A 24,381-nucleotide genomic window follows, 5' to 3' on the forward strand; every position below is an offset into this window, starting at 1 on the left:
AGTTAAATTGTGGATATACCATAAAAGCTTCAATTATGCACCAGAATACGTTCAGAATATTTAGTAAAGAACAAATTAGAGATTAACATTAAATTCACCCGAAAAATCCACTGCTTAGTACTAAAAATGTTGTGCTTCTTGATCTGGTGCTGGTTAAACAGATCCATTCAGCTTGTGAAAACTCACGAGCTTCTACACTTACATTCATTTTTGCCTATGTATGTTACTTCAACAAAAAGGTGATAAAACATATTTATCTGTTAGGTTACATACTGAAGTATCACAGATGAGATGATAAGATACCTGGAATTTGGTTTAAAAGACCAGGCAGGAGATGAGGGTTGGGCAGAAGACCATGTGTGGTGGGTAGGGAAGAAGATAAAGACTAGAAAATAAATGAAACTAGATCATAAAGATGTTGATATTGTTGAGATTATGTGATGGGTTCATGGAGGTTTATAATACATATTTGAAAATTAATATAATGAAGAAAATTGTTAAAGGGAAGGCATGATTATTGCTGCAACTGTGCTTGCATGTGAGCAGCTGTATGAACAAGGAGAGATCTGGTCAACCATGGAAAACCATCATCATGGAAAGGGAGAAATATTAATGGGTAAACCACAGCAGCAACATGTCATTCCTAACCTGTCCCCCAGATGCTCAAATGATGAATTTGGGGCCTAAGGCTTTGAGAGTAAAGGGAGAGGGTTTTTCCCTCGCAGTGGGCAGAATACTTTCAAGGGTGGTGGCCACACTATATTCAAAACAAAAGGAAAAAATGGTCTAGAGAGGAAAATGTGTGAATGTGTGTGTGTACACACACATAGGTTGTGATAACTGCAACAATCAAGCTATAAATTGCCATGACTAGGGCACTGGGTGAAATGCACTTTGAAAGGGACTCTGATATCCTCTTCCCTCAAGAACACTACATCCAAAAGGCCTGCCCCGGAAAAGAGAATGCTAGTCAATTTCTAAGCACAATCTTTGAGCTCAGAAGGTGCTTAACCTGCAAAATGATTCAAAGCAAAACTCTTTCAGGATCTTTAGCAGAATATTTCTTCTATTAATCCTACAGCTTTGAGGAAATAAGAGCCTATCTCATCAAGAGGCAGGGAATCCCTAATACAGAGACACACTATTAAGCAGATCACACTGAGCTCTACAAAATAAGTATAAATGCCTTTGTCATCCAAATTTTGACATAATAATCATCCCTTAAAACATCTTAAAAAAGTCTCAGACACAGTGTTATCTGCTTTGTACAAAAGAACCAGTCCCCTAAGCTAAAAGATTGAAAGCTTGGAGAAAAGCGGAATCAGATGCTCATGACTTCCCCAACCTGAGTTCTACAAAACTCATGTGCTAATCTATTACTGAAAGGCTGGCAGCTGCAGGAGTATCTTTCAGTTGAGGAATGTAATTTCAACAATGCATCTATTTTCTCCAAATTCCAACCGAGTAAAAAAAAAAAACTGGATGTTCAATAGCATTTCTTATAAAAGAATTTTATCAGTAACATTATACTTTCTAACCGATGTTTTAAAAACTGTCTATTTAGTTTCTCTTTGGGTATCTTTCTGGTATACGAAAGTATGCTAGATTAATAATAAAAAAATAAATATTCAATATATACGATCACTTTATCAAATGTCTACATAACAAGAAACTTGTTGGATAACAGTTTGTCAGGCTGGAAGAAAGGGTCCAATTAAACATGCACGGAGAGATACACCACCATTTGGAAGCTAGTGAAGTAGCACCACTCTTGCTTTCCTCATTTACTTAGTGTGGCAGGAGACGAACCCCTGGGTATGGGGTCATGCATCTCATCAGATAGTATATGTTGGGGGCTCTGATGGGCACAGCTATCCAGACACTAAACGATTTGTTTTCATGAACAACTCCAAAAACTGTGCCTCTCTACTCAAGTATGACTGGAAAGACCCACAGCATCAGCATCACCCAGGAAGTTATTAGAAAATGGAATCTCACGTTGCACACAGACCTATTGAACTGGAATCTTCATTTTAACCAAATTCCCAGATAATCTGTAGGCACATCACCATTTGAAAAGCATGGGATTAGGGGATAACTGTCAATCTGAAGGGAGGCTTCCACAGAGCTCTTCCATGGACCACCCCTGTTCCTCATTTCTATTGATGGCTCCCATGAGGATATTGAAGAGCCCTCAACAAATCCCAAGTGACACTAATCTAGAAGGAAATACTCAAAAGTACAAGCACCTCTTAGAAGAAACCAGGCTTAACAGCAGATCACATGAAAAGATATAAGCAACTAGGGATGTGCTAAGGGGGAAAAAAAGTAATGCCCACTTGAATATACTACTGCAAATCAGGCCACTTATGGAGAACTGGCTGCCAATCTGGCCACATACTCTAACAGAATGACTGACAGCCAACTGTGGCCACAGACGATGGTGAGAAACTAAGAGGGAAAAGGCTCTAGAAATTCTTTCATGAGGAATGGCTGGACTGGAGGATATTAAACCTGAAGATGAGGTGACTACGTTGGGACATCATGGTCATATTCATATATTTGAAAGACTGTCTCAAGATAATTTCATTCTACAAATGTGCTTTTGAGCACCTCCTATGTGCCAGGAGCTAAGGATGCAGAAAGCAAAAACCAGACCAGATCTCTGATTTTTTAAGTTTCCTGACCAGTGGAAGAAACATGACTGTTGCTCCAGAAAGCAGAACTATGGTCCATGGAAGGCACGTGGAAAGACAATGGCACCATACAAGGAACCCCTTCCGGCCAGAGGGTCCCAGCTTAAAAAGGAGTGGACTCACAGAAGTGGCCAGGCTCCCCAGGGCTGAGCAGAATAGGTTAGGAAGGGGATGATCACCTTCCAGGGAAGAGCCCAGGGGACTGCCAGGCCAATGCTACTATTTCAGGGCTGCAGGATAACTCAGACTAATACCATTCATCAAATACAAGATTTGTTTTGAATTACAGTGCATTCAATTTAGCCAAGAACAAATTATCTTTAAAGCTTAATCACAACTTAGAGTTTCGGTTAAATTTTGTATGTAAATGTCAATGTCTAATTTCTTTTAGTAATAATTACTAAAACCTAGGATTTAATAAAAATCCACATTAACATTTTAAGTGACAATCCTGCTTAAAGACTCACTGTAACTGTTATCTTGCTTCTTTCAGTAACCCCTAAAACTACCATATTTATGTTCCTTGCTATACCTTCAGAGTTGCTCACTTCTAAGAAATTATCCTAAAAAAATAACGATTCCTTTCCCTCAGCTAGAAAGAACAAAAGAGGGAGGGATGGGAAACTAGTGCACAAAGACGCAAATGAACAATGTTTATCAAGAAAAATAATAAATAAACCACTTCAATGTCCAACAAAACTGCCAATCTGTTTCATGACATGAAGCAGGGTAAATAAGTAATAATATCCAACAGGGAGGAGACTGTTTAAGGTAAAGTGGTAAACTATTAATTATGAAGGTTATAGAAGCAATATGGAAACACATTCATAATGACAAGAAAACAATACAAACTTGTACAATTCCAGCCATATAAAATTCATGCATGCAGCAAAAAATAGGGGGAAAAAACTTTAAAGTTTACTTTTTAGGGTGTTAGTATTCTTTTTTCTTTAAAATTTCTACTTCACTGTTGACTATTCAAAAAATACTTTTACAATGAATGCATGAGGAGCTAAAATAATTTTAACTCATGTGTAATAATTTGTACATTAGCAAGAAATGAAATAACAAAGGTGACACATAGTTTGTGTTGAACTGGTTGTCTTTCATAAAGCTATTTAAGTTCGTAAACAAACAAAAGTAAAAGATAATGAGATTCATGTTATGAAAAGTGCCTAACATTTGTGAAAAGTAAAAAGGACTTTGTACAGCAGCCGCCCATGAACTTTGGGTAAAAGCAAAACTAAATTTCTGGATTCTATTTTGCTTTTCACCTTATTTGATCTCATTTAACATCATTCATGCCAAGTTGGGTTTTTTCCCTCCTCTTTCCCCGTCTCTTCAAGTTCACAGATGTGAAGGAAAAAATACACAGCCCGTCTTTTACAGTCCTCCCTGTTCTCCCAGCAATGCCATCTACTGTGGATCCTGTGGCTGCAGACAGAGTCAGATGTGAGGGATATCTGGCTACCATCTGTCACCACAGAGATCACCACGACTGGGATGGCTTAGGGCCAAGAGGTTTGGGTTCAAACCTTACCCCTACTTACCCCAAAAGGTGACTGTACCATAAGTAAGTCCCTAGCACATGGTGATGCTCAAGAAATGCCAACCTCATACTCTTTTCCCACCTTCCACTACATACATATAGACCACAGACTGTCAGTCTCTAAACCCTTGAGGCCCTGTGAATTGGGGGAGAAGTTCTAGGCAGACCTGTATTTAAAAAAATTTTTTTAATGTTTATTTATTTTTGAGAGAGAGTGTGTGACAACAGTGCAAGCAGGGGAAGGCAGAGAGAGGGAGACACAGAATCTGAAGCAGGCTCCAGGCTCTGAGCTGTCAGCACAGAGCCCAATGTGGGGCTCGAACTCGTGAACTGTGAGATCATGACTTGAGCCGAAGTCAGACACTTAACTGACTGAGCCACCCACCCAGGCCTGAAAGCAGACCTATATTTTAATTCCTCAGTCCAAGCATAGTTAAGGAGTCCAGTTTTATCCCAAGTTAATAATGGTATCCAAGTCACCAATCTCTTGGGGGCTGGGAGAAAAGAGCAGCCTCCCAAAGACCCATCCTTCCAACTGTGCCACTGTTTCAAGTGTAGAGTTGGGAAACAGGGCACAAAAACTGAATGTCCAATGCCAAAAGAGCTATTTTAACCTCTGAAAGAGTAAAAAAGAATGTGGAGTAACCAACACCCCCCTGCCCATCCTCCTGCCTTTCTTTCTCCCCCTCTACTCCCAGGAAACGAGGACACTGAGGTCCCCAGAGGGTGTGTACGGCAAAGCCAGGACTGAGTACAGCTATCCGCCTGCCAGTCTAACTTTAACTAACCACCATCACCCCTCTCACCCATTTGGTCTGTGCTAGCCAGCTGCCCAAAGGCAAATGAAAAGTTTAGTCCAGCCCACCATGATGGCATTAGAGTTTTAGTTATTCAAGATGGTCATGTGGGGTCTGGAGGGAGAATACCTAGGTCTAAAGAACTCTTAGAGGTTTACTCTCTTTTTATTGGGTCTAGAAACCTAGAAGGACCTCAGTTCCACTGTAAGCACCCACTACGTGCAGGGCACTCTTCTAAGTGCCCTAGTGAGTTGCAAAGAAAAATCTAATTCTTTCTGTTCAAAATTTACATTTTTTAAAGTTTATTTATTTAGAGAGAGAGCACATGCTCGCATGAGTTGGGGAGGGGCAGAGACAGGAAGAGAGAGAATCCCAAGCAGGCTCTGTGCTGGCAGCATGGAGCTGGATATGGGGCTCTAACCCACGAACTGTGATATTGTGGCCTGAGCCAAAATCAAGAGTAAGATGCCTAACCAACTGAGCCACCAAGGCACCCCTCAAAATTTACATTTGAACTAAGAAAATTATCAGAGAGCTAAACACGTGACACAAGAGAAGGGCATTGTACATAGAGCTTTACCCAGCAAAAAGGTGCTAGAGAAGTAGTATAATCGAGTATTAACAGCTCAAGATCTGGGTCACATGGAAACATGTGAGAATTGGGCAAGTCTAAACCTTTCTAAGCCTCAGTTTCTTCGTCATCAAAATGAGGTCAATAACAGCACCCAGTATCAGAGGTATCTTTATTAACCAGGGTTGGTTGCTGTATTAAACTAAATAATAATGCGTACCAGTCCTTGGCACAGCAGCCGTCATGCTATGAGGATTCAGTCAGTGCTAGCTTTTATTATCAGGCCCAAATGAAGTTGCTTACCTCTTCTGTGGCTAGCAATCAACCTTTACGGCCTTACTCGCATTGTACCAGCACCCCAGGACTTAAAAGCCTGTATTTTCTTTTAGGGGGAAACCTATCACAGTATTACCAAATATAACAAAGTATTTTACTTTTAAGACCACTGAGATAAAAGGAGTCCATTAAATAGAGGTTTTAGAACCTCCACTCAGAAGCGGTTTCTGCTGAGAGTAAATTTAACAAGAGACTGAGTCACCAGAAAAAGCTAACAAAACCTTGGGATGATCTATGAGAATCACAATATGGAGAATAAAGAACATCCAAAAACACCAGCTATCTATCCATCCTCTAGAAAGAAGGGCCTCGGGAATGAAAGCGATGATAGCTTTCATTCATGTACTTGAAGGGTGTGGTATATATGTTGTATATGGTGGGGGAAACTAAGTAAATACAATGGATCAAAGGTCACAAGACAGATTTTAGTTTCCTATGAGGAAAAATGTTCTTGGGCAAACAGAGAGGCCCCCCACATGAGAAGGGGAGCTGGCGTCTCACCAGTGGGCATACTGGAAAACCCTATGTCACTTCCTATCTGAGAATCTGCAATCCTAATGTCTTGTTTGGACATTAGAAGTAAACACAAGCAGAATCAATAGAGCGTGGCTCATACGTAAGCACTGCTCATCCTAATAAGAAGAAACCCCTGAGAGACTAAAATGGGGGCTCAAACTCAGGCCACTATTCTATATACTCAAGCAGTCTCATTTCATTTGAGAGATGTCTATAGTTAAAAACAAATAACAAACACCTCAGTGTTTTTTCTTCAAAAATTAATCAGCTCCACACTATTCTAAAAAGACACAAGGACAACCTGTAGCATTATTTTGAATAATCAAACTAAGTGTTGCACATAGTCAAAGGTGTGCCTGCTTTTTGCTCAGTCAGGGCCAGAACACTGAACACTGAAAAAAGTAAGAAAATTTCTAAAACTCAAGCCACAGGGAAAAGAGGGGTTCAACATTTTATTTTCTTTGTTCCACCTGCCAAAAAAAAAAAAAAAAGAATAAAGTAGGTTTGGAACGTAAAGAAAGACAGAAAGAACTCAAAAGGGTAGAAGTACAGAACCACAAAAGACCCTGAATAGCCAAAGAAATCCTAAAAAGGAGAAACAAAACTGGAGCCATCACGATTCTGGATTTCAAGCTATATTACAAAGTTGTAATCATCAAGACAGTATGGTACTGGCACAAAAACAGACACGTATATCAATGGAAAAGAAGATAAAACCTGGAAATGCACTCATAACTATGTGGTCAACTCGTCTTCGACAAAGCAGGAAAGAATATCCATTTGTTATCCAACATATGGTGTTAGGAGAAAGGGATGGGAACAAGCAGAAGAATGAAACTGGATCACTTCCTTATACCATACACACAAATATACATTCAAAATGAATGAAAGTCCTAAATGTGAGACAGGAAACCACCAAAATCCTAGAGGAGAACACAGGCAGCAAGCTCTTTTACCTCGGGGAAAGCAACTTCTTACTAGACAGGTCGCCAGAGGCAAGGGAAACCAAAGCAAACATGAACTACTGGGATTTCAACAAGATAAAAAGCTTGTGCACAGTGAAGGAAACAATCAACAAAACTAAAAGGAGGCCTACAAATGAAAGATATTTGCAAAGGACATATTTGATGAAGGGTTAGTATCCAAAATCTATAAAGAACTTCTCAAACTCAACACTCAAAAAACAAATAACCCAAGGAAGAAATGGGCAGAAGACATGAATAGACACTTTCCCAAAGAAGACATCCAGATGGCTGACACCTGAAAAGGTGCTCAACATCACTCATCATCAGGGAAATACAAATCAAAACCATGATGAGATACCATCTCACACCTGTCAGAATGGCTAAAATTAACACAAGTAACAACAGATGTTGGCAAGCAGGCAGAGAAAGGGGAACCCTCCTGCACTACTGGTGGGAATGCAAACTGGTGCAGCTACTCTGGAGAACAGTATGGAGGTTCCTCAAAAAACTAAAAATAGAACTACCATATGATCCAGAAATTGCACTATTAGGTATTTACCCAAAGGATACAAAAATACAAATGTGAATTGGGTATATACATTCCAATATTTATAGCAGCATTATCAACAAAAGCCAAACTATGGAGAGAGCTCAAATGTCCATCAACTAATGAATACATAATATGTATTATGTACACACAGAATATTACTCAGCCATCAAAAAGGATGAAATCCTGCCATTTGCAATGACATGGATGGAGCTACAATGTATTACACTAAGCAAAGTAAGTCAAAGACAAATACCATGTGATTTCACTCATGGAATTTAAGAAATGAAACAGAGGAACATATGGGAAAGAGAGAGGAGAGAGTGAAATAAACCACAAGAGACTCTTAAGAATAGAGAATAAACTGAGGGTTGAGGGAGGGAGGTGGATGGGAGATAGGCTAGATGGGTGATGGGCATTAAGAAGGGCACTTGTGATGAATCACTGAATTCTACTCCTGACACCAATATTGCATTGTATGTTAACTAACATTTAAATTTCTTAAAAAGGGTAGAAGACATATGAAGAAGAGAGTTCAGTGACTTTGGCCACACTGCTGAAAGTGCACGGCTGTGACTTGCATGCCTAAGTGGATACTGTGCTGTCTCTAGTTTTTTACTCACACGGTGAGCCAGTTAGCAGGAGGCGGGGTATAAAGGCAGAGGCTGGTCTTTTATTCACCCTGTTTGCTGCCTTCAAAGCCTACCACAATTCAGCCCAGGAGAACGTTAGTGCTCATCAACATGGAGTCAACTGTAATGGCAAACCCACAACTGTGGAATCACAAAATATGCGGCACATTTCTGACGTGGAAACAAGGGAGTCGAGAACCAAATTACCAGGCAATGTAGGTCTTTGGAAGCTCTTCTGAAGCAATTCATATTCTTAAATTCTCAAATTTCTTTTCCTTTCAGAAGATGGAAACAATTACTAATTCTTTTGAGTTAATTCCTTCTGTTCACAGAAGATATTATACCAGAATTCCCAGTTCTCAGACCCAGTGAGAAATGACTGCTCTACTAAAGGAAGGACATACAATCAGGTGTAGATACCCTCATTACAAAGTGTGGCTTTCACCTAAACTGGAAGAAAGCAATCTTTGTCCTAGATCACAGGGCCTTTCGCTGTAATCCTATCCTTCAAGCACTATTAGACTGGGGAGACAAATAAGTAAGGGTGCTAAGTGCTATCATATCCACTTTGTGCTCTAGAAGAAATGAAAAAGGAGGAGAAGGGGCACCTAACCCAGCCTGAGGGGTCAGGGAAGGCTTCCTGGAGGAGGGGGCACCTGAGACGAGGCTGCAAAGGCAAGCAGATATTGCCATGATGAAAGAGGGGAGGACTCTCTCTGTTCAAAGAGGCATAGAGGGAACCCAGGAGGACCAAGGCCAGAAGGCTGGGAATGCTATCATTTCAGAGTCCGGCTGAGGAGTTGGGAGACAACTAAGAGGCCACAGGATGAGGAACCAGAGAGAAAAGGGGCTAAGTGAGAAGAGCATTCCAAGGCAGAAACAGCTCACAGTGTTACTGGATGCAAATCAAGCCACGCGAGAGATAGGGACTTGGACTTGGCTGACCATAAAGGGCTGTGCCCTTTCCCCAAGACATTTCAGGGAAGCGGCAGTGACAGAGGCCAGAGAACAGAGGGCTGAGCTGAGGAGGCAAGGAAGTAGACGCTGTGGATAAGGCTACTCGCAGGAAGCTTGGCTAAGAACAGGGAGTGAGCTAACAGGAAACAGAGGATCCAATTTTCTTTACCAGTCTGAACCTGTGCCTGGGGCTCCAGACCCACTTCTGCTCAATTCCCCCCCTCCCACACACACACACACTGCATTCAATATGTACAGTGGCCTCCCCTCCACTCATTCTCCACAACAGCCAGTGCAGTCTGTTACACTTTTTTAACGTTTTTATTTTTGAGAGAGAGCATGCAACAGAAGGGCAGAAAGAGGGAGACAGAAGATCTGAAGCAGGCTCCATGATGTGAGTACAGAGCCTGATGCGGAGCTTGAACCCACGACAGTGAGATCATGACCTGAACTGAAACCAAGAGTCAGCTGCTTAACCGACCAAGCCAGCCAGGCAACCTTCAGAGTCGTCTTTTTTAAACTATAAATTGGACTACCCTACCCTCCACTCAAAACGTACAATGGTTTCCCACTAACCTTGAAATAAAATCTTAGCTCCTTGCCCTGGCCTTACACCCTTGTATGATCTGGGCCCTGCTTCCCACTCCAGCACCTTCTCATACCCCTGCCCCTGCTGCTCACTGTGACCAACCCACCTCCTTTCAGTCCCCAAACCCTCTAAGCGCAGTTCAATCTTGGAGTCCTCACGCCAGCTGCTCCCTTTGCCTGGAAGGCTCCTATCCTGCCTGCCTTCCTCCCACTGAAGCAGCCAAAAGATGAGTCACTCATAAAAGGAGCAGCCACCGCGGAGGTCCTCCTCTACCTCATGCCCACAGGTTCACCTCCAACCAACTTCAGAGCCCAGCTCTTCCAGCTCTCTGGTTGGGGTACCTCCTAGCTTCCCCCCTCCAGGGACTTTGATGTCAGAAGACTCAAGTTCTAGCTCATTTCTCTGCTGCCAGTTAGTTGTGCGGCTTTTGTCTGGGCACCACCTCCTCAGTGTTCTCATCTTGGGAAAGGCAAACAGTGTCTGCCTCTCCAGCTGTCCAGAAACTCATCTCAGAAGGTATGTAAACACCCCAGTTCTCATCCACTGTCTCCCCTGACCCAGGGGGCTTCTCTCCCACCTTTGCAGCACTTGCCTTCACCAGGAACCAGCCCCAGGTCTCTCAGCCTTCCCGCGCTCTGTCCATCAAGGCAGGAGGAGTGGCCTATCTGTCCTGTCCTAGGGCTGCACAGGGCCTGCCTCATGCTTTTCAGAGTCCCTGCAACCACTCTGCGCACGTGAACACCCACATGCCCCACACTGGCCTCCCACCCAGTAAACACCTTGCTCGGCCATCTCTCTTTTGGCCTTGGTCACCAGCTCCCATCCAAGCCTGGTGCATAAAAGCCTCCCAGTCATCCATACTTTCTCTTCCCCCCACTCCACTGGCAGGACATGGACACCCAGAGCAACCTTGGCAACAAAGGCTTGAAGACAGCAGAGCACACATCAGTCAGTCGGGGCTCCCTCCACCCCCACAGGTGACTGGATTTGAAAAGGGCATGAACATGTCTACTGTTTTAAGCCACTGAGATTTCGGTGGGGTTTATCTGTTACAGGAGCTAGCGTGTCTCTGCGTAACACAGGCTGAATTTAGACAGTTGGAGAGAAGGCGGAGGGCTCTAGTGGTAAAGAGCATTTATACAAAAGCCTAGATCTAGGGTTACTCATGGCCTCATGACACCAGCTCCATTTATATACTGTTTATCCTCTTCAAAGTACTTTAAGATACATTTTCTCCTCTGACATAACCATCACCACCATCCTTCATTATTATTGTTATAATTAACGGTTTACAAATGAAGTTAAGCTATGTCCAAGGCCCCATAGCTAGTAAATGGAGGGGCCAAGATCAGACCACAGGACTCCGGACTCTGCATCCAATGGCCTCCTGCCTACAGCACCCAGTCTCTCTAGGCCACACTCTAGTGCTACAGCAGCTAGAAGTACAAGGGTGCTGGAATGAAACAGAAAAACTAGGTGGCCTGGCAGGACTAGTTAAAGGCAGACTGTGAAGGACCGTACAAACATCAGGCTGCGAAGCAGAACTTTCATTCAACAGACAATGGAGAGTTATAACCAGGCCCCACTTCAAGCCCCACAGCAATCATGTTATACCTTCACTCCTCTCTTCAGAGACCTTACGGCACCGGCTCACCCTGACTATCAGTCAATGCTGAAAGTCCATTTCAGAAAGAAAATAGCTTTGATGAGGGCAAAATGTCTAGTCTCCTCCGATCTGTAGACATACTGGTGTCCCCAATACCTTTCCCCTTTCCACACACAGTGAAAGAGGCATTCCTCCGCTGGCAACACCTCAGACCACCCCCTATGCGTGTCCTTCCACCCTGGGAGAGCATGTAAGCCACCATTTGTCCTTTCTCCCACTCACAACTCTGTCTTCTTCCTGTCTTCTAGCTCTGTCTCTTCACCTCCGAACATGCTAGAGCCCCTTCCATTAGAAGATGATCCCTTCCCAAAGCCCCTTCTTGTCCTTACACTTCATAAGGGAGCTCCTTGAGGAAACAGGAGCAGCAAATATGCATCTTCACGTCATCGCCATGGACTCAGTTCCACCCACTGCAATGTATGATGGCACTGAAACAGTCACCTCTAATGACACCTCCCAGGAGTTAAGTTCCATGGACACACACCAACATTTCTCCTGACCTTGAGACGCTTGACAGTGCTGCACTCGCTCCCAGATATTCTCCCCGCCTGGATTTCCACAACCCTACTCTCTCCTACTCTCCTTCCTCTCTGTCTACTCCTTCTTGGTTTCCTTTACTGGCTCCTCTTCCTCTGCCTTCCCTTTAAATGTTAGTATTTCCTGGGGTTTCAAACTTCTAGATCTGCAGTGCAGACCACTTATGGGAGTTCTCTTTGACCTGACTACATTTGCCTGCCGATATCTCCGTGAGGATTCCATGGGCACCTCAAACTCAACATGGCTAAAACCCACTAAAGCATTTTCTTTACCACATTTGTTCTTCCTCTTTCTGCATCGATGATGACAGGATTTGTTAAGTAATGTCTGGGTTCTCCAGAGAAACAGAACCAATAGGATATATGTGTGTAAGTACACACACACACACACACACACACACACACAGATTTATATTAAGCAACTGGTTCACACAGTTGTGGGAAGTGGCAAATGTGAAATATGCAGGGAAGGCCAGCAGGCTGGAAATTCAGGCAAGAATTAAGGCTGTAGCCTTGGGGTCCTTCTCCACGCAAACAGCCAAGAGGGCCTGGCCCTCTCCCCTCTCTGTCCCCAGCACCCTACACAATGCCTGACACACAGCAGAAGCTCAATAAATGGTGGTGAATGGCTAACCACGCATAAAGTGAAATGCTATTTAATGAGAATGAGACCAAAAAACGTGGAAGGCACTGAATTTTACTGAGAAAGAATCAGGGGCACCTGGGTGGCTCAGTTGGCTAAGCATCCCACTCTCGATTTCGGCTCAGGCCATGATCTCACAATTCCTGAGTTTGGGCCCGGCATCAAGCTCTGCGGGATGGGATTCTCTGTCTGTCTGTCTCTCTCTCTCCCTCCCTCCCTTTCTCTGCCCCTCCCCCACTCTTGCTCTCTCTTAAAATACATAATCTTAAAAAAAAAATCCTAATGAGAAAGAATCAGGAAACCTGAACAAGGCTGTACTATAAATCGAGACAGAGCCATTCTGAGGTATTCATTTGCCAGAACTATCTGACCACTATACCTGTGGACAGAATGAGACCCATCACAGATAGAAACACATCCTTTCCAATCCTTTGTCTCATCTGAATGTCTCAACTCTGTCAAGTAGGCGTGGCAAAGCAAAGGTTCTGAAAGACTAAGGGTCTTGTCTAGGTTACTACAGAAAATACCTACATGAAAGATTCTTCAGGGGTATGCAGAAAGAGAGACCATAAAAACAACAGGAGGTCAGAACCAAAAAAGGACTCTCGCAGCTCAAAACTCCTTATCTACCTAAATCTATAAAAACTAAAGATACCTCCTACTTCTTACCAGGGATACTTTTTATTTGATTATAATTATTGTTCAGATAAACTTTTGTATTTCTACTCTATAAGTCTATGGTATGTATTAGACTGGTACTATTATCATACATCCATTATTGTAATAATAAATTTCCGGTTAGATAGTAAATATCTAGAAGCATTGTTGTCTGAAATAATGCCAGTATGTATTAAATCTACAGCTAACTAGGGATGACTAAGTAGCCTATATTAACCCCTGGCACCAAAAATAGCTGATTTTCTTATCTATTATTATTATTTTTTTTAAATTTATTTCTGAGAGAGAGGGAGACAGTGTGAGTAGGGGAGGGTCAGAGAGAGAGGGAGACACAGAATCTGAAACAGGCTCCAGGCTCTGAGCTAGCTGTCAGCACAGAGCCCGACGCGGGGCTCGAACCCGCGAATCATGAGATCATGACCTGAGCCGAAGTCGGACGCTTAACCGACTGAACCATCCAGGCGCCCCTCTTATCTATTATTTAAAAGCATTAGAATTAATGAAATATTAATAATATTTAGTATATTTCAGGATTCTCTGAAGTACATGGCATTCTCTGAAGCCACAGAGTTGTGGAAACCCTCTATTAACCATTCCTATTAAACAGAGCAGGGGTTGATTACCCCACCTATATTTGCATATATAGTAACTTGACCTCAAAGCTCTTTTCTATGCAGTGTCATTTAACTGTTATAAAACTCTTATAAACCTTGTTAAAAGAGGTTCTTATTACTGTTGACAGAAAACAGAATCAAATGCCTAAAGTCATATAATTGGTAAATGGCAAATGCAGGACTATGCAGCAGGCCTTTCTGTCTCCAGGCCTATAGTTATCTATTATAAATCTATCATGGGTAGATCCACGGATCCCCCAGACTATAAGTAGCATGAGGCCAGAGAAAGCCCATGTCTAACCGTTCCCCACTAGCATAGTACCTGACACACGGTAGGCACAATAAGAACATTATTGGTCAGTGACTGAATTCATTTTCTTAGAGTTGCTTCAGTCATCTGCATGGTAAAATGGGATATACAGCATTACCAAATATCTCAGCTTTTAAAATGCTACTAGCATTATCAGGAACAAACGAGGAAAATACTATTTCTTTCAAAAGCATGTATGCTGATTCCCCTCAAAAATCAGAATTCTGAGCCAGAGTCCCATTTCAGCACAAAAGGCAGCAAGTGGTATGTTTTTCGGCTTCCTGGAAAATTAAGTGTTGAACTGACAGGGAAAGGACAAGAGTGAAAATTCAGTCTCACATGGGAAAGGAAAAACTGACTACAAGGTCTCAGACAAAGGCCTCACCTTTCTCACTTAGAGCTCCTCCTTCCCCCAATTCCTAAACCATATACCCAAACATATACCTTCCATTATCACTCTGGTTTTCCATTCACTACCATAGCACAATATTTCCAATTCTTTCAGAATTTGAGACATCCACCATGATCCTAAGATTATTTTTAAGGACTTCCATAAAAGTTCTTCTCCACCATACATTCCTTAATACTTTATACTTAATTACAAAGACAAGTTATCCAAAATAATCCAGGAGTGAGGCATTCTGGATGAGTGAAACCTAAATCATTAAGCACCAAAGTATCTCTGCAGTCTTGCTAAAATAAATGATGCCTTAGTAAACAGAATATCAAATATAACAGTTCCAAATCCTACCCAATTCAAGATCCAGTCTGAATGCAAACCCTCCCTGAAAGCACCCCCAACTCTCTTGCCATTTCCACCCACCACCAGAAATAACCTCTTTCATCTGTGAGCCTACATTTTGATTATACCTCCTTCACAGCACCCAGCGTTGTCTGCTTGAGGTTAGAGATTTAAATGCATCTTGTCTAACTTTTAAAAATATCCGAGAACAAAGACCTTCTTTTTTAACTCCCAAGGTGCTTAGGTCACAGTAGGCATATGAACACTTCACAAATTGAGTACACTTAGTGATTCAAACGTTATAAAGGGCATCGTAACACAGCAGAGCCTTTATAATACAGAACACAAGAGTTCAGGAATTCCTGGGCCCTGTAGGGCAGATAAGTGTGATACTGAAGGGCATGTTATTATTGTTAAAGTACTCATGGGCCTCTGTTTAGTATTTGTCAGCTTTAGAAGATATTTTTCTAAAAGGGAAAAATATTCTAAATTCCCATTTTTTCTCTAAATGTAGCTACTTTTAAAAAAATCTCAACTTGCAAATGGAAAGTTCTGGTTGAGCTGGCATTACTAAACCTCCATAGCCACATTTTCTAGGTCTCAAAATGTGCATTCAAGTGGCTCCCTGTAGTTCACCAAGGAGATGAGGCAGTCAGTGGAAGGATGTGGTGAGTGACAGGAATATAACCAAGATACTACGCCATGTCTGGCACCCAACGCAGCAGTCTGAAAGCCGGCTTCTCAGTACCAGCTGCGCTTAAAGGAAGTAAGAAATGGAACACGGGATAGAGCAAATCAAGTTTTAGGCTCAAGGTCCATAGCAACCACTTGTAGCAGGGCTGACAACATGACTTTCCCACAGCTTTGGTGTTTGGGTAGAACAAACCAGGTTGGAAGTATAGTTTAAACATTCTAAACAACTCAAATCCAGACCTCCTTACTAGCAACAGGGGGCTCTAAATGGTCAGCCGAGAATGGCTAACTCCAAATTTCCTCCCAGCAGCTATTCTTTTGCCGGATTCCTCTTCTTTGCCATGAAAAGGAACAGAATTTTCCTGGGGAAAATACAGAGAATGGGGCAGTAGGGCTGCTGTCATCATGACATTAAGCATCTAATCATCTATAAAGGCCCTTGGGGATCATAACCGCTCTAATCTTTAGCTTGTCATTGAGTAAATGTTTTAGTTCCATATCTTCAGAGATACAAATGTGTCGCACAAGTTAATTTTATGGATAACTGAAGCACTAAAACATGCTACCTTATGCTAGAAAGCTTTCCAAGTTCCATTATTTCCTTCTCGGCCTCCAGAACTAACCAAACCATAACTTGACCTATGCTGTTGCAAACAACAATTATGATTAGTTAATGTATCAGGGACCACTGAGGCAAACAGAACTCTCTTCTACAATGAATGTCCCCCAAACTGCTATACTTTCAATTATTTTGTACAGTGTTTCCGTCTCTCTCATCACCAGATGTCTCTTCCTGCTGTGGTCAGTGTGTCTGCCTCTAAAGGGGGGGGGGGGGAGCTTAATTTGCTGTTTCTGATATCAGACAGACCCTAGGAAGCTAAAGTATTAAGAGTCATAGGCTAAGGCTCACTCCTACCAGCCTCACCTCTTTCACACCCAGGCTCTCAACTTCCAGACCCCATGATCTTAAACACTACACTTACATTTCCCAAACTTGCCTAGTTATAAAGAATTACCAGGTACATGTGTGGTGGGAGGTGGGGGGGGAGTTTAAAATATACATTCTCAGTCCCCTCCCCTATAAATTCTAATCCAGTGAGCCTAGAATGGGGCCCCAGAATCTGTATTTTTAACACACACCCTCAGATGATTTTCATGACCAAGTTTAGAAACAATACAACATGCCATTGGTGCTGCCCATTTCAACTGGGATTCCTTCTGAAGCATAATGGATCTGGGCCAAGACCAACTCCTTCCAGAGAGACCTCGCAATCAATAAAGCTTTCAGGTCATTGCTCTTCCACTGCCCTCAGGCAAAACCCCCTGATCTTTTGAGGCACCTGCAGGCTGGTCATTAACACCTCTTCTCTTGCTGGTACTTTGTTCACTAAAGACTTGGCATGCCTTCCTTCTCTCCACCCTAATATCCTGCCATCCTTGTGATGGGTTTTCTGACTACAGGAATGACCCAAATAACTCTCCAGCCTCTCAGTTACTTGACTTCCTTGACTTTATTCATCTTCACTGAGTTCACTTCAGGAGCCCGTCACGTCCAGTAGTTAACTGCTCCAGCTCTGAAACCTTCCACTCACGTGTCCCTATCTAACCACATCTTCCTATTACTCCATCACTCCAATACACGCATTCTTTGACTTCATCAACACCTCTGCTCCTCTTCTCCCCCTCATCCAGCTTAAACCCTTATCTGTCATGTTAATCACTCCCTGGATAATAACTGCAGATCCTCCATTCCACTGTCTTTCTGCCACCAAACCCCAACCCTGGCTCAACCCAGCCATATGCATCTAAAACCAGGCAGCTGAATACTACTGATACCCCAATCCATACATGGTCTCATCTCCTACCTCAACAGAGCCCTGCATCCCGTCAGGAAATCATGGACATTGCCCCAAGTTCACCCTTCCTGACCTCAATTGTATGTCAAATCTCTTTGTTTTCCCCTCTGACCTCTTCCCACTTAGTCTTAGCAGACATCCTCACTCTCTACTTCATAAAGTTGATGGAAACCGCCAAATAAGCACTTGATCATAAGCCATCCTACCAGAAAATTCAACTGTGCCCAAATATTTCATTGTGAGGCCTGCCCGGCCCACCATGACTGTACCGGGCCTACTGTTTGCTTGGCTGTTTGAAGATAATTACTACTGAAGTAAGCAATAATGGTGAGTACCTTTCTGATGAAAGAGAAAAAACTAACCAGACTCAAAATGACCAGCCTCTCAAAAAATCTCTCTACCCTAAGAATCTTTATTAAGGTAGAGAGATTAAAAAGAAGAAAACTATCTTACCTCAAGCATTTAACAAGTTTGAATTCAAACAATGCTTCCATACATCAACAGAATGATTATAAATCACAAACCAAATAGTTAATTCATGATCATTTTTATAAGTTCAAAACCAGAGTCAATGAAACAATACTGTTAGGTATTGTCTTTCACTCTTACCCAAACTCTAATTTGTTGATGGGGCTAAATGTCTTTTCCTGAGGTTTTTTTTCCCCTCCTTATAATATTAATAGCTAACAGTCATTGTTCTTGTGTATAATTATGCCACTCACAATGACCAGATGAAATAAGAACTACTGTTTTTCAGGGTGCCTGGTTGGCTCCGTTAGTTGGGCATACAATCTTGATTTTGGCTCAGGTCATGATCTCACAGTTTGTGGATTCAAGCCCCACATTGGGCTTTGTGTTGGCAGCACTGAGCCTGCTTGAGATTCTCTCTTTCCCTCTCTCCTCATCCCTCCTATGCTTGTGCACACACATACACTCTCTCTCTCTCTCTCTGTCAAAATAAATGAATAAACTTTAAAAAGAAGGAAAGGTATAAATGAGACACCTGGGATTTTGGTAAAGCACTAAGCAGGAAATGCACATGTACTAAGAAGGTACAATGCAGGTGGGGGGAGGAAGCTACCGTGGAATGGGGCGATCTGGAAAGGCCCCTCTGAGGAGGGACATTTTAGCTGAGAGCAAATGTCTCAGAGGGATCTTTCCATGGGGGAAGGGTGCCAGGCAGAGAGAAGGGCCTGTACAGAAAAGGAGGAGATCTGGCACATTTGAGGAACTGACAGTTCCAACCTGACAGAAGGATGGATGAGCAAGGGGCAGAGGCTGGAGAGAGAGACACAGGTCAAGCACCTCTGATTAAGAAGTGTGGGTTTGGGTCTAAGTGCCCACTGCAGGGGGTGATGCAATCTGGATTGCTTTTTAGTAATATGACTCTGGCTGCAATGGGGACCTGGGTTAGAAGAAGGCAAGGGTGGAAGCTGGGAGACCAGGTACAGGCTGGGACAGTCACCCAGCTAAGAGGATGGCAGTTGGATTAGGAGATTTTAGAGAAGGGAGGATCTGAGATATTCTGGTGTCTAGGACAACAGTCTGTGCTGATGAGTTGGATGCGGGATGAGGAATCGGGAAGAATGAAAGACAACTTTCAGAGGGCGCCTGGGTGGCTCAGTCGGTTAAGCGTCTGACTTCAGCTCAGGTCATGATCTCTCGGTTCATGGGTTTGAACCCTGCGCCAGGGTCTGTGCTGACAGCCAGCTCTGAACTGTTTGTGAGTTCGAGCCCCCAGACTGGGCTCTGCGCTGACAGCTCAGAGCCTGGAGTCTGCTTCGGATTCTGTATCTCCCTCTCTCTCTGACCCTCCCCTGTTGATGCTCTCTTTCTCTCTCTCTCTCAAAAAATAAACATAAAAAAAAATTTTTTTTAAAGACAACTTTCAGGTGTTTGGCCTGAACCACAAGAGTACAATTAAGGACACTCAGATAGGCAGGGCAGAAGCCAGGGAATGCTGGCGGAGAGTCGGGGCAGGAGTCAAGAAAGAGGAATATAAATCTGAAAGTCTGAGAGGGAGATGTTTTGAACATATAAAGATTGAGATCACAGTGAGGCAGCGAGTAGAGACACCAGGAAGGTGATGGGTAAAAATCCAAGACTAGACCCAGAGAAAGGTCCAGGAGGGAGGTGTAACTGAGGGAGGCATCAGCATTCAAAGGGCATTAAAGTCCTGGGAATAGAGAAGATCATTTAGGGAGAGAATATGACGACAGAAGGGAGGCAGCCAAGTGACAAAAGAGAAGAAATAATAAGAAATCAGGTTGGAAATCTAAAACTGAGCATGGTCATGTAGTCCATGCAAAAATACACAGAACTGCCCCCAAACTATGTGCTCAATAAATGTCTATGGAACAAATAAAAATAAATTCTTAACACATTGCCTTCAGGCATTTAAAAGAAAATTTTCATTTAGGATTTCCCTCCCAAGTTCTTGCATATTTGAGTCATAAGAAAAAACATTTTCGAAGGTCTATTTGGATTGTGTTCAAAGGAATCCTTTTCCTTATGAGCAAAAAGGATTTTTTCAAACTCATTAAAATTAAAGGTACTCTGGGGCACCTGGGTGGCTCAGGCGGCTAAGCATCTGGCTCTCAGTTTCGGCTTGGGTCATGATCTCGAGGTTCATGCATTATGAGCCCACATGGGGCTCTGTGCTGACAGTGCGGAGCCTGCTTGGGATTCCCTCTCTCCCTCTCTGTCACCCTCCCTCCCCCGCCCACTTTCTCACTCACACTCATGCTCTCTCTCTCAAAATAAATAAATAAGCTTTAAAAAAAAAGTATTCTAACTTGAAATTCAAGCCTTTAAAGTCTTACACTCACATTATATTCTTTCTGTAAAAATTCTACCCCATGATACAGTTTTTCCCATCCCTATAATGAAAATGCAATTATATGTTTTACTACGGATATCATTTCATCCTGAAAGATGAAATTGGTACTTTTAAAACAGTTCAAGAGTCACACGAGAGATGTAAAATGCTCCAGAAATCAAGGATTTATTTTAAAATGTTGAAAAAAAATTAAGTGTACCTGTGAGGCCACCCAAAACCTGATAAGCAAGGAGCTGAAAAGGATAGAGTTGCCAAGAAAATAAGTAAATATAACAGCTACTCCTCAAATGAAAACACATTAAAGCCGTAATTATATCTCTGGGTATCTGTTGACACAAAAAAACTCACTATGCTCTTGAGGCTTATCCTATCACTAAGAACTATCAAATTGAAATCACAGCTGTAAACATAAGGGGGATACTTTACTTTTCAAAGATTTCCAACGTGACACAAGGGATAATGCATAAAAAAGAAAGCCAGTAACATCTGCCAAAAATGTTTCTTCCCTCAACTGTTCAAGTTAAATCAAGACTATAATTCTTTCTGAGATTATAAGCCTCACTGTAAAATTCTTCTTCTCAGATACGTAAAGGAGAGGACTTATCCTGACTTCTAAGGGGTTGGTCCCCCAATTCATGAGACCTACCTAAAAGGTAGGAGGCTACAGGAAGGTTACAGGGATGGATGTATAATGAACATTCATTCACTCATTCATTGACCAAATATTAAGCACCTATAATGTGTCAGGTGCTGTTCTGAGCCCTGAGGATTTATCAGTCGAAAAGTCTTACACTTCTGGGTTAATGGCAGGGAAAGAGACATAAATCAACATTTTAATATGTACTTACCAAGTGGTAGTAAATGCTACGAAGAAAAGCAAGGGGAGTTAAGGAGGACAGGGAAGTGGGTGTACTTTATACAGAGGGGTCAGGGAAAGCCTGATAAGGTTATGTCTGAGCAGAGACCTGAGGCGAGACCCATGATAACCAGGGAACAGAGTTCTAGAGAGAGAGAATAGCAAATGCAAAGGCACTGAGGCTAGTATATGCTGGAAGTTTTTAAGTTGTTTCACAAAACTGGACGTGAGGACAGGAAGGTAGCCTACTCAGCCATGACAAGGACTTCAGATTTTACTTTAAGATGATAAGTTATTGGAGTGCTCATTGCAGAGGTTCCAATTTCCTTTTTTTAAGTATCACAAAGGGAATACAAGCTCTTACGCATACAAAAGTTTTGTGAGTAATGGATAGATTAAATATATAGCTATAGGAGGAGACAATACCTCCGGCTGTTAAAGGAAGAGTTTAAAGTTGCAAATCAGATTAAGCAAAGAATCCCTACATCCATTCTCCTCTCATGCCTTCATGTAGGAGTGTGCATACATAAGTAATCTATGTATAAGACTTTACATAATCTCTAAGTAGGAAAAAAGTGTGAGTGGGTGAAAGGGGAGGGGAGGGAGAGAGAGAGACAGAGAGAGAGACAGAGAGAGAGAGAGAGAGAGAGAGAGAGAGAGAGAGAGAGAGAATCTCAAGCAGGCTCCAAGGAGTACGAGGCAGGGCTTGATCCCATCACCCTGGGGATCATGACCCTAAGCCAAAATCGACAGTTGGAAGCTCAACCAACTGAGCCACCCGGGTGCTCCTACATTTGTAAGTTTTAATATTATCTTAAAACACACACACACACACACACACACACACACACACTCCTACAGTGAGCCTACCCTGGCCTGAAAGCTTACTTAAATATGAAAACAAAACAAAACATGGGGAACATTTTCTCCAAAAGTTACCCCACTCCCCTTGCAATGTTTACCTGTTAACGAAGCACTGTGCAAATCAAACGCTGCTCAGTGTATCAAGGTCACAAAAACCAACTTGGTTAATATGTTTATCATTACATGTTAGCTCTGTCCTCTACAGCAACTTTGATACCATCTTTCCAAGGCAGCAATAGAAGGGCCCTTTCATTAATTTCCTAAGAGTCTTTGATACTACTGTGCTGCTTCTGGATTTTTCCACTGTATGTCTCTTAGAAGCAAATTAAGCCCGAATAAGTTGTTCCAGCTAATGAAGTGCGCTTTTGGCTCTTTCCCCGTGGTTGAGAACTATCCGGCCAAACACCAATTGTTGGAGGACGCGTTTTCTCTTCGGTTTTGAAATACTGCAATGCAAAGTTTACTACAAATAACAAACGTCAACATCACAACGTACAAGAGCACGTATAAATGGAAACTACTGTAATCTTTTTTTTTTTAACTGAGGTTGTGTGGAGTCTCACGAATAAATACTACGTGTTCACATGACACAGATGAAAACAGAAAGGAGTATGCCCTCCCTCCCCCTCCCCCATCACATAACAGTTTCTCACAGGGCACGAGCCCAAGGCAATCACTGCTCAGAAATGCCTACCGCGCAACTCAAAGTGACTCAAGCTCTCAAACACTTCCCACCCAAGCTCCACATCCCACCCACTCCTCAGTCACTTCCGACAGGCTTCTCTGAATGGAAATCCCAAACTGGGAAGGTTGAGCGAGCCCCAAACTCCGCTCACACGCGGCTCCCGGCGTCCGGGGAGCCGGGGCCCGAACGACGGTCCCGGGGTTCAGGGCTCTACTGTACCCCAAGCGGCTGGAGTCCCGGCTCAGCTGCCTCCTGGGCGGAGCGGAGGCTCTTTACACCGGGGGCAGGGGCCCGCGGGAGTCGGAGCGACAGGCTCGGGGCCGCCCGGCATCTCCGCCCCGCGCACGTCAGGCCGCCCCCCGAGTGCCCCTGCCGGCTCCCGGGAGCCCACGCGGTCCCGCACCCGCGCGCTCGGACACGCACCCTCGCAGGGTCAGGCGGGCGTCTGCGGGCGCCCGCCCTTCCCTCCGCACCCCCTGTTCCTCCTGTCGCCGCTACGGCGCGCGGGGGCTACAACCGAGCCCCAGGACGCCGGGGCCGGGGGCTGGGTTGGGGGGTGCTGACAGATGGGGCGAAGGCGGGGCTTCGGGGGGAAGGGGCGGAGCCTGCGCGCATGGGGGTGCTGGCGGCTGACAGAAAGACCCGGGGCAGCGGGCGGGAGGGGCTGGCGGCCGCCGCGGGCAGGGCCGGGGGTCAGGCGTGGCGGGAGGGAGCTCGCGCAGCCGCGGGGGAGCTGACAGGCAGAGAGACACACAGACACGGAGACTGACAGTCGCGGGGGCACACGGGGCCGGCGGGCCGCGGCGGGCGCTCACCTGGCAGCGGCGGCGGTGGCGGCGGCGCCCGCGGCCGGGCCGCTCTCCCCGCTCTCCGGGCCTCCCTCCCGGCGGGCGGGCGGGCGGCCGGCGCAGGCCCCGCGGAGGCGGCGGCGACGCCGGAGCCTCGGACTGCTGGGCGGCGGGGACGCAGCTGCACCAACCGACTCCGGGCCGCTCGGCTCGGCTCGGCCGCGCTCGGAGGTGCTCGGCTCGGCTCGGCCCCGCTCGGCTCGGTTGGGGGCGGGGCCCGAGGCCCCCCGCCCAGGTCGCCTCCTGCGCCCGGGGGGCGGGGCTTTAGTGCGGGCGCGAGCCCCCTGACGTCGCGGGGAGCGGACCTTGCCCCGGACGCATGCGCAGGCGTCGTCCCGCTTCTCCCCGCGTGGAGACTGAAGGGGGCGGAGAAGGAGGGCACAGGGGAGCGGATGC

At 44.2% G+C, this 24,381-nt stretch overlaps 1 protein-coding gene across 1 annotated transcript in view; it reads right to left on the reverse strand.

Annotated features, from left to right (window-relative positions):
* Positions 1-24,134, reverse strand: part of ZHX3 (zinc fingers and homeoboxes 3) — a 102,488-nt gene extending 78,354 nt beyond the window's left edge. The window contains exon 1 of the mRNA XM_039227160.1: positions 23,953-24,134. The gene's annotated coding sequence lies outside the window, so the exon portion shown is untranslated. The remainder of the gene's footprint in view (positions 1-23,952) is intronic.
* Positions 24,135-24,381: the final 247 nt, after the last annotated feature.

This window comes from Hyaena hyaena, unplaced genomic scaffold (assembly GCF_003009895.1).
Source record: "Hyaena hyaena isolate Hyena2069 unplaced genomic scaffold, ASM300989v1 scaffold_25, whole genome shotgun sequence".
Classification (NCBI taxonomy): domain Eukaryota; kingdom Metazoa; phylum Chordata; class Mammalia; order Carnivora; family Hyaenidae; genus Hyaena; species Hyaena hyaena.